The sequence below is a fragment of the Alexandromys fortis genome, unplaced genomic scaffold (assembly GCF_014885135.2).
Source record: "Alexandromys fortis isolate MF-2015 unplaced genomic scaffold, M_Fortis_MF-2015_v1.1 scaffold_114, whole genome shotgun sequence".
Taxonomy (NCBI): Eukaryota; Metazoa; Chordata; class Mammalia; order Rodentia; family Cricetidae; genus Alexandromys; species Alexandromys fortis.
This window is the reverse complement of record NW_026068046.1, coordinates 3509353-3519071: the sequence shown is the minus strand read 5'-3', so window position 1 is coordinate 3519071 and position 9719 is coordinate 3509353. Positions and strand designations below refer to the sequence as shown.

General features: G+C 35.6%; 1 pseudogene; it reads right to left on the bottom strand.

Annotated features, from left to right (window-relative positions):
* Positions 1-2135: 2135 nt before the first annotated feature.
* LOC126486578 (acidic leucine-rich nuclear phosphoprotein 32 family member A-like) lies at positions 2136-3311 on the bottom strand (annotated as a pseudogene).
* Positions 3312-9719: the final 6408 nt, after the last annotated feature.

Sequence of the window (9719 nt, the reverse complement as noted above, 5' to 3'; positions counted from 1 at the left end):
TAGGTCTTGGCTGATTTAGCTTATAGTTTACTGATTGCTTATGAAGCCAAATGCTTTCCCATGCATTGATTATAATAAGATAGAAAATTATTTATTCACAACTTTTGTGCATTTTCTGACTTTCTGTTTTGATATAGATATTTTTATAAATACTTTTTCGGCATTGATACTTGTAGATGTCTTTTTCACACTTTCTGCATGTGTTTTCAGTTTGTCTCTTATATCTTTGTTATTACATTAGATTAAATTGAGTAAAAGTCATAACTTCATTACATTGAGTCTTCCACTTCATGAAATATTGTAACTCTCCCTACATGCAAATCTTTTATGGTTTTCAATGTTGTTTGCTTATCCTATAAATGTTTGCCTACATTTCGCAAGAATTACTTCTAGTTTTTTTCAACTTTTTTATACTACAGATATAATATTGGAGGTGTTTTCCTATTGAATTATTAGTTATATAAGAGGTCATTATTGATACTAATACATTAATTCTTGTTTCCAGAGACCTTGCTTCTTATAAGTTATAATAGCTTGTATTAATTCTAGAATTTTTCTCTGTATATAAATATGATATTTTAAATCAGTAATAAACTTGTCTAAACTTTCCGATTTTATACCTGATTTATTTTCCTTGTTCTGATATATTACGTAGAACATTTACTAAACATGTCTAATAAAATATTTGCTGAAATTTATCAATGATAAATAGACATACGACTCAAAATGTGGCATTTCTCGGGGGGTGGGGAAAATGGGCTGCAGATGTTCCTTTGTACAGAAGAAACACAGGTTAGGAATAAAGCATGTCACTTCTAAAGCAGTCTAGGAGGGGAATGTTGAAGGCAGACAGCATTCACTAGGAAGATCCAAAAGTCCTACTAAGTAAAATTTTGCATTTCTCCATGTGTCAGTATATGAGAGAAGAAAAAGCTACAAACAAACAAAAAAAAAGAAAAAAAGAAAACAGTAGACATGCAGCAAGCCTTGAGTGCTTAGATTTGTAAAAATATTCTAATCCGGAGTACCTAGAGAAGCCCTCCTATCATTTCTGCCAAACAAATTAATCTAATATTTTGCAAGACAAGATAGGACTGTTTTTTTAAAGAAGTTAAAAATCAAAGATTCTTTGTTTTATTTTTTTTTTTCATTATAACTACCAAAGCCCTCTCTCTCACTATCTCCTTAGCCCGCTATTTTTTGTCTCTCAGGCTTACATCACAAGAGACAAAAGTTCTCTTTGCAAAAGAAAAGTCCACTGTTATCCATGAAGGGGAAATGGGTGAGAGATGGGGGAATGCCCCCAAATCAGTGCCCAAATAATCCTGTATTTGCTATTTACAAACCAGGGTGATGAATACCTCTAGCAGAGATCACATGCATCAGAACAAGAGTCATTGAAGACAGGAGTTAGGTTCAGTGCCTCCTGGACTGTGGAAAACACTGACAGAGGCAAGCTAAGGCCTCCTGACCATCTCTGGGGATGCAGGAAAAACAATCCTCTCTGAGCAGAAGGATAAATACTTTCTTGGTGTGTAGTAAGTGATTGCATTGACAAGGACAACCCGGTGCTGTTGGAAGAAGGCCTCTAGTTCATTCCTGGCCACTTAGCCCCGAAATAATTACACAGAAACTGTATTAATTAAATCACTGCTTGGCCCATTAGCTCTAGCTTCTTATTGGCTAACATAGATATTAATTTCTATTAATCTGTGCATCACCACAAGGTCGTGGCCTACCAACAAAATTTCAGCACATTTATCTCAGCAGCGTCTCTCTCACTGCCTTCCTTCTCCTAGCATTCAGTCTAGTCTTCCCTGCCTACATAAGTTCTGCCCTATCAACAGGCCAAGGTAGGTTCTTTATTCAATAACCAATAAACGCAACACATAGACAAAAGAATGTCCCATACCAAGATGCCAGGAAAAAAGAAGGGGAGATAAAGAGTGGCAGTAAAAATAGGATTTTCTTCCTTCTCCTCCTTCCCTCTCTCCTCTCACATAACTCCCAGTCCATTTTTCCTCTTTCTTTGCCTACAATCAATAAAAAAAAGAAGCTTCTGGGAGCAGGAATTGGAATGGGAAAGATAAGGATGAAAACAAATCACAATGGGAATTCGACAAAGTTAATGCTTCTTAGTCATCCTCTTCATCCTCATTTTCCAGTTCTTGTTTTTTCACTCTGACAACCTTCTTATTCACTAGCATCTTTCTCTTACTCATCATCCAATGCTCCATCATTATAACCTTCATTTTCCTCCTCTCTAGTCTGTAACATGAACGGGTGCCTGCTTGTTGTTGGGGTTTTTGTCCTGTCCGGTACCCCACAATTGTTTAGCCCCAAAGAAAATCACTCATAGGTCTCCATAAATTATAAGCTGATTGGCCCATTAGCTCTAGCCTCTCACTGGCTAACTCTCACATCTTGATTAACCCATTTTTATGATTTATGTTAGCCATGTGGCTCAGTACCTTTTTCAATGGGGCAGATCACATCCTGCTGCTTCTGTGGTCTGGGCAGGAGTGGGAGGACTCAGCTTCCTTCTTCCCAGAATTCTCCTGTTCTCATTGCATCATTTCTACTTCCTCTCTGGTTTTCCTGCCTATACTTCCTAGCTGGCCAATCAGCATTTATTTAAAACATGATTGACAGATTATAGACAATCTCCCACACTAGTCATGTCCTCTTCCCCCCCCCCTTTTTTTTCCTCATTGTCTATTTCCTCCTCTTCCATTAGCTGGGTATATTCATACGTCCCCTCCTCGTCTTCCTCACTGTAATCCTCCAGGTATAATCTGATATTGACGTCAGAGTAAGGGGCCTCTTTGTTATCCCCATTTATCCTTTGTGGTATATGACCTGGGAAAGAACCTTGAACAAGTTTTCTTCATAGTCATTCAGTTGCTAACCCCACAGTAAAATAGATTTAAGCTCTTGAAATTCTCCAACTTCATCAGGGGTTCTTTTGTGCTGAAGTCTTTTATTTTGTTGCCACTTAAATTTCCATCCTTAAAGTTTCAATTTTTTNTTTTTTTTTATTTTTTTTTTTTTTTTTTTTTTTTTTTTTTTTTTTTTTTTTTTTTTTTTTAATCTGCCAGTACTCCCAGGTCCTCTGAGATTCTGCTATCACTTCATTCAAGCTTCTCAAGTTTAACTTTGGTTAAGTTCACAATGGGGAGGGGAAAGGGAGGAAGATCTATGTTGATGGTACTTAAGAATTCCAGATTTTCAAACTCATCTGTGAGGCCTTTGATTTGGCCTTTAATTTACCAACAGTTGTCCAGGACAAATTCTTTCACCGCAGAGGGCATCTTCTCACCCTGTTCTTAATGAATTGCTTGTCCACTAACATTTCTCACTCTTTCTCTTTAAAGAGGACCTGTGCCAGTAAAATTCAGTAAATAAGCCCATGGCTATCAGTTTTAGGATTTGGAAGACTCAACCAGCTTCACTGGGTTCTTCTTCATTAAATTTTTATATAGAAGACCTAAGAGCAGATATCTCTATCCTGATTTTAATAGTGAAAAAGATATAATATAAAATCATTAACACGATTGTTTTGTGCAGATTTTAGTAAATATCATCTAAAAAATCCTTAATAGTCTATTAAAATGTTTGAAAACATCAGTGAATGTTTATTGTTTTGAAAGTTATTTCTGAGTCTATTCAAATCACATGTGCTTATAGTTTTGTTATTTGGGTAATTGAGTTAATTACATTGAATAATATTTTTTACCGTTAGATAAGCCTTTAATTTCTAGGAGAAAATCAACTTGCCTGTGATATTTATATGCTTTTAAGAATTCATAGGGCTGGTTCACTATATCATCTATTATTTCATTTAGTTTTTGAGATTGCAATATGGATACAAAATTTCCTCCATGCACACCCTCCTGTATAACCCCACTTTCTCTCTTCCAAATTCATATGGACTTTTAATGTTTATTGTGCAAATATATGCGTATGCACATGTGCGTATATATACATATGTATCTCGAAATATAGCCTGCTCAGTCTCAGTCTGTGTAATATTCCTTAGTTGCCTGTTGTTCTTTGTGGAGAATTGAGTTGCCTGTAGTACTTTGTGTAGAATTAAGGTTCTGTGGGCTTTGTGCTGTCTACTTTAGCATGTCTATTGTTTGATCTTTGTTCAATTCATGTTTAGACAGTCATGTTGGTGACCTTTATGGGTATAGCTTCTGACATTAATAAGAGACAGAATCTCACAGCAAACTCCCTGCTCATCTGGTTCTTAGAATCTTCCTGCCCCCTCTTCTGCAATGACCCCTGAGCCCTATATTTGGGAATGTTCTGTAGATTTATCAGGTGAGATTGAATTATACTACTCTGCATTTTGACTTCTTGTTATTTTCCATATTTGTCTCCATCTTTTGCAAAGTGAAGTTTCTTTGGAAACAGAGGCCTCCATTAACCATTTCTATACAGACAAGTATTTAAAATGAAGTTAGGGATCATGCTAGTTTAGAAAGCAGTGGTTGTAGGTTCTCCTCCAAGATCCATGATTTCCCCATCCCTGTCTGATTAGCTAAGCTTCTAGTACTTGGTATGATTTTTTTTCTTGTTGTCGGGGGTCTTATATCCAATTAAAGACCTGTGGGTTACTACTGTACCATTAGAAGCTATTGGTCTGCGCTATTTATTATGGTTCATTACTAATATAGCTGAATAATGTGGTTGGATTCCTCCCTCCTTTGGAAGCTTTGGTGGTACCTTCTGATAGACTGGAAGGTAAATATCAGGAAAGAAACTTTCAGTTCAAGTCCAGCTCATGGTATCTGAGACCTGTGCCCAAAGAGAATGGTGTTTTCAGGAATAAGTATTACACATTCAATTCTTCAAGGCAACCAAGGTCAACAGTAATAGCTTGTAATGTTTTGGAAGTCTCTTAGACAATACTGACCTACAACTCAAAGGAATGTATTCATGCCTGGTACCAGGATTTTTGTTAGAAGATCTAAAGTAAAAATTTCCGATCTGTGTTTACAGTGTTCCTTCCAAGAGGTTTACTATTTCTTTTAAGAATTATTGCTTGAAATTAATGTGCAGTTTTCTTTTTTAAGTTGCCCTTGTCAAATTTATATATCATGATTACAAGTCTCAGTAAATAAACAAGTAGTTTTCCTTCTTATTTTAATTTTGATTTGTTCATTCATAGAAAAATGTATTGAAAGCCTGATAAACTTTACATAATTTACATATTGTATATGTGTGTATGTGTTGTATCATTTTAGACATTTCTATGTATTGAAAGGGAAAGTTGAATCATTTTAAATTTTGGTGTCCTTCATAGTTCAACTACTCTGTAAAAATAGGGAGGTGCAATCCAAACAAGGTAACTATACTATATGTACTTGCATAATCTCAAACTTTCTTTATGACCCTACATTTTTACTCATACTGTATTAATTTACTTTATACAAAAATATTTACAGGAAATTTGACTTTATTGTGTCAGGATATCTAGAAATGATTATTGCTAAATAAATTTTATACCTTTGTTTTATTTTGAATATTCCTGATAAAATATGTTTATACTAACTCTCAAGTGTAAATTGGAAAGTCACACTGAGTAAGTAACTCACAATGGAAGAAATAAATAATAATTCCAAATAGAATTAATTGGAGATTGTTAGGCCTCTCTGTTTTCTCAGTGCATATTCAGAGATTTAGAGAAATCTAATCCCTTTACTGTAATGGCATTTCATTTGTATTTTAATAAATAAAGCTTGCCTGGAGATCAGAAAGTAAAACAGTCCCACTGGTCAGCCTTACAAACCTGGCAGTGGTAACACACACCTTTAATCCCAGTAGCCACACTAGTTTGCCATAGAAACCAAGCAGTGTATGCCTTTAATCCCAGGGTGCACGCCTTTAATCTTAGCCCTAGAGAGGATTATAAAATGGGAGGAGACAGCTATCAGACACAGTCTCATTCTGAGATTTCTGGAGGCAGAATCACCATTTCCATTTCAGACTGAGGTAGAAATAAGTGCCAGTGGCTATAAATAGCTCCTTTGTGTTTTGCTAAATCATATTGGTAAATTAGGTTAGAATAGAAAGGCTAACTTGCTTTATTCTAATTACATTTTAATGGATAGTAAGAATTAGTTTTGATTTATTGGAAGGTCCATGACTGAACATAGAAGGTCCTGATCCATCCTAGACCATAGTCTATACCACTGACCAAATGATAGCAGTTTTTAGACTATCAGGTCCTTATTTATGAAGCACAGGGAACTCATGAAAATTTTATACATGTCATATGTCATCAACTAGTGTCAGGTTTTTTTTTTTTCTCGCATTGGTTTCTTTCATTGTTTCTTGAATCTTACCTTCCTGGTGGATGATGAGCCATAAGGTATTTTCTGGTTCTAAATTTAAAGCTACCACATGTCAGTGATGAAACTCTGCCAAATAGTGTGTTCTATGGATTTGCACATGTAGCTTTTGGAACTTATGAACACTTCTTAATGATTTAACTTGTTTTGAGCCTATAATTCCATAGCTCAATATGCAAGATATTCCTGTTAGATAATAAATCTGCATCTTAAAAGATTATTACTCATCACAAGAAAAAAAAGTGTAAATAAATAATTGCGAAACAAAATAGCATTCCTTGGGGACTCACAAGAGAATTTGTCCACAATAAGATTTCCCTAAGTTTCTCAAATATAAAATCAATTGTATTGTAGGTAACTCTGAGGCATAAATGTTTTTAGTTAGTGTGAAAAGATATTCTCTAAATTAATTAGGCCCCTTGGTGCTTGGGGTGCTGAAGACAAATATTCAAATAAATGTAATCATGCAAATGGTTTTAAGTAGTTCATTATATATCATGTTTGAGAATAAAGATTTGGAGTACTAGGTTTTAAAATTCCTAAAATGAGAGCTCATATTATATATCATGATAGTAGAATTTTCCTTACTTTGTCACCATTTCAGAATACCTTCTTAGCCTTGGAGGAACCAACCTGAAACTCCATCTGATATTTCATATATTTTCACCAAGATGCTTTCCTGTTGCTTCCAGTCTCATTTTACTGATCACTGAGCAACTAACTCTTCTCATTGTTGATTACCATAGTGACAAAATATGAGATCAACAGCTAAGACTGAGCCTTCTAATTTTCCAGTTGTGTATTTACTATAATTTGAGTTTCCTCAAAGAAGGGGAGTAGGGCGTGGGGAGTGGGGGGGGGGGGGAGGGAAAAGGAAGGTGGGGAGGAGGCAGAAATTTTTTTAATAAAAAAAAGAAAAGAAGCCATGCATATGGAACTTTCATTTGGTGACTAGAGTCTATATGGTTTAACACAAGAGCATTCTGTTTATTGTAGTGATAAGAGCGGCGGGGTTGTGTCCCCAGCACCAGGCCGTCTGCATGGCTTATGCCCCGAAATAATTACACGGAAACTGTATTCTTTTAAACACTGCCTGGCCCATTAGTTCCAAGCCTCTTATTGGCTAGCTCTTACATATCGATCTGACCCATTTTTAATAATCTGTGTAGCTCCACGAGCTGGCTTCCCAGGAAAGATCTTAACCTGCATCTGTCTGGAGTAGAAGAATCATGGCGACTCCTGACTCAGCTTCTTTCTCCCAACATTCTCTTCTGTTTACTCCACCCACTTATGTTCTAACCAATAAAATGGGCCAAGGCAGTTTCTTTATTATAATTAACCAATGTCCTTCCTCCACCAATTTATGGAAAAGCTTATTATTTGCCCTGTTAGAGTGATGAACTCATTAGTATTTGAATGTTCAGAAAGGCCCTTCATGTTACATGTAAGGAGCTAGCAAAGATTTTTTTCTGGCAAAATAAACATTAAACAAGTATTTGCTGGATTAGTAAATTGCTATACATTCTTCCAAATATTTTTGCCAGTTCCTCAGTTTATTCAGGACTTATGTGTCATAATCAGAGTGAACAACAATGCCTTTATTCACCTCTAAGTGACACAGGATAACATTGAGCAGGTGTTGGCAGACAAGACCCCTCAGCTAAATGTGATGGAGCCTTTGTTTCTGAATGGTTCACAAGCTAAGGATTGCTTTTGATCTTTTTAAATTGTTAAAATAAAAATAAATCAGAGGAAACTCTTTTGTGAAATGTGAAAATTATATACAGTTTCCGTGTTCATGAAAAACAAATTGACTACAGCATGGCCACATTCATTCACTTAAATGAGCCTTTTATGCCATGAAGGCATAAAACATTTACTATCTGGCTCTTTCCAAAAGAGAGAGAGAGAGAGAGAGAGAGAGAGAGAGAGAGAGAGAGAGAATATTTTTCAACCCCTGACCTATTAGACTGATGAAATGATTTTCGTAAAGATCTGCTAGAGGAAACAGTGCAGCTACTTCATTCTAAATGGGCTATTCTACCTGAGCAATTTGCTTTCAGGCCTCATGATATTAACAGGTGCTAATGTACAAGAATAGAACAATAACTCCTGCCAAAATTGTCCATATTCAGAGAAAACTGCAGGCATATCTGATGCCAGATGTTTAAGGAAAAAGAACTGAAATGAAACTGCAGAAATCATTATGGAAAAACCAGAGGAACAATATAAGAGCCTAACCAAGGATTTGGCAAGAAGCTCAAGCAAAAAAACACTTTGTGTTTAATTTAGTGTATAATTCCTGGGAAGGGTTTTTAAGACACCTTCACATTATCTCAGTTCCCATAAAACAGTTTTCTACTCCAGGACAAGAACTTTCACTTCCTCAAAATTAGCATAATATCAACCAGAGAAAGGAAATCTTATGAACACTGAATCATATAGAATTTGTTGACAATTTTTTGCAATTATGTTATGAAGTTATGGGAATACATTTACATGCAGAAGAGATTAGTATGTAAGTCATGGGTAGAGAAGGGTTATATCAGACTTTTAATCAAAGAACGATAATAGAGATTTCAGTACCATAGTCCCTTTTAGGTATTAAAACTTCCAATGTGGTCTGTTTTAAAATAATACAAATGGAAGTGAAGTTTAACTAATAGAGTTCATTTAACTAACGAAGACAATGAAACTAGATATTTCACCCCCTGAAATGGGTTTACATTTGGTGGTTATCTAGTTAATTTGATTCATTGGGATTTGTAAATTGGATCATTCAGAGTCCAAAGTGAAATGGTGATTTAAATGCAGGCCAATGGCCTCTAGAGAAATAATCAATTCCTTAGAATTCATCTGAAGAATTAAGTTTTATCCTAATTACTCACCTGGAGAATTAACTAGAATTTTGAAGCAATTGACTGGGAAAAAAAAAAGTAAAACCTGGGCTTTCCATTTAGACAAAACTTCCAGAGAAAACCTTTGGGAACATTTGAGCCCATTAACAACAGGCCCGACGCCTATTTTCATGATAAAAATGTATTCAATTATGTGGCTTGGTGGAGTTAGCAGATCTATTTACTTGTAACTTAGTATTTATGAAACTCTACCATGTATCAAATACTCATGAAATAATTAAGTACACCAATGTAACATGCAAACAACAAAATAGGTTGTATGCCTTCCCGGAGTTTACATTATTTATTGCAGTGTGACTTTTGTGGGGGGAAGTGGTGCATGCACATGTTTATGAATGCTTGCATGTATGTGGTTCATATCGGTGGGGGTGGGTATGTATACGTAAATAAGCACATGCAGAGGTCCAAAGTTGGTCTCAGATGTCTTCCTCAAGTACTCTAC